This window comes from Zingiber officinale, chromosome 9B, assembly GCF_018446385.1.
Source record: "Zingiber officinale cultivar Zhangliang chromosome 9B, Zo_v1.1, whole genome shotgun sequence".
Lineage (NCBI taxonomy): Eukaryota > Viridiplantae > Streptophyta > Magnoliopsida > Zingiberales > Zingiberaceae > Zingiber > Zingiber officinale.
Window position 1 is genome coordinate 42741221 of NC_056003.1, and position 1176 is coordinate 42742396.

A 1176-nucleotide genomic window follows, 5' to 3' on the forward strand; every position below is an offset into this window, starting at 1 on the left:
TAGATGAGTAAAATTCATTAAATTATCCCATGCTAATCGGTTACTGATTTTCCATCTTTGATTTGGTTCACCTAATTAATAGGTTGAGATTTAGTGGATGTAGGTAGCGAGTTGTTAAATCGGTAAGACATTAAATGATTAAATGGATTAATTAATCTAGAGCTTACTAAAGAAGTAGCTATCAACTAAGAAATCCATACAACTAATACCAAAGAACGGGAGATTAAATTATCTATATGATATTACTATTTGGATTAGTATGATACTTACATAGCCTTCGGTATTTTCTAATCCTTAGGATTCGAGCTCAAGAGAGAGCACCAGATTGGAGGACTACTGGAACATTCTACACTCGATGGGGTAGATCCTTCTTGCTCTTTATTAGATCCCTAGTACTTGTGCATGATTGTTTGATGTTATTTTTGTGATAGTATACATAGCTCACCTTAAATATATGTTTGGTTGATTCTTGATATTGATACCTATCTTGCTTGCTCTTATGTGTTATCCATGGCATATTTATGCAGCCTTATTGTGGTTATGTTTCATTATTGGTGCTCGTACAATACCTTTAGATAGTGATATAGCTAGTGGTATGTACCCTAGTATATGGTGATGCATGTTTCTTGTTCTTATTGGTTGGGTACTTATAGACTTTGACTGCCCATGGGACCATTCGTGGTAGCGTGCTCACCCGCAATCTGTAGCTAGATAGCTACATGCCCTGTCTGCTCACGAGACTATCCGTGGTAGAGTGTTCTCCCGCAGATAATGACCACTAGTCTGCCCATGGGATCATCCATGGTAGAGTGTTCTTCCGCAGATAGTGACTTCTTATGTACCCTAGCTGATGGTTCATTTGCAGTCAATAGTTGTTGTATACTTGTTATATGTATGTGCCATGTTTGGTTGCTCAGGTGAGTGAAATCCGGGGTCGATATTTCCTCTTGCCGGAGCTAGTAAGTGAAAACATTGAGACTACTCCCTTGGTTCTTGTTATTTTGTTTCATGCACTTTATGTCATCTATCCATTAAGTATCTTATACTTACTACCCCTTGTTTTCTTATGTTTCAGGTAGAAAATAAATTCTTGTCGCTCAGAGATTCTAGCTGCCGATCTCATGTCATCTGAGATGTCTCGTATTCATTTTTATGTTGTCGTGGGGTACTTTGACT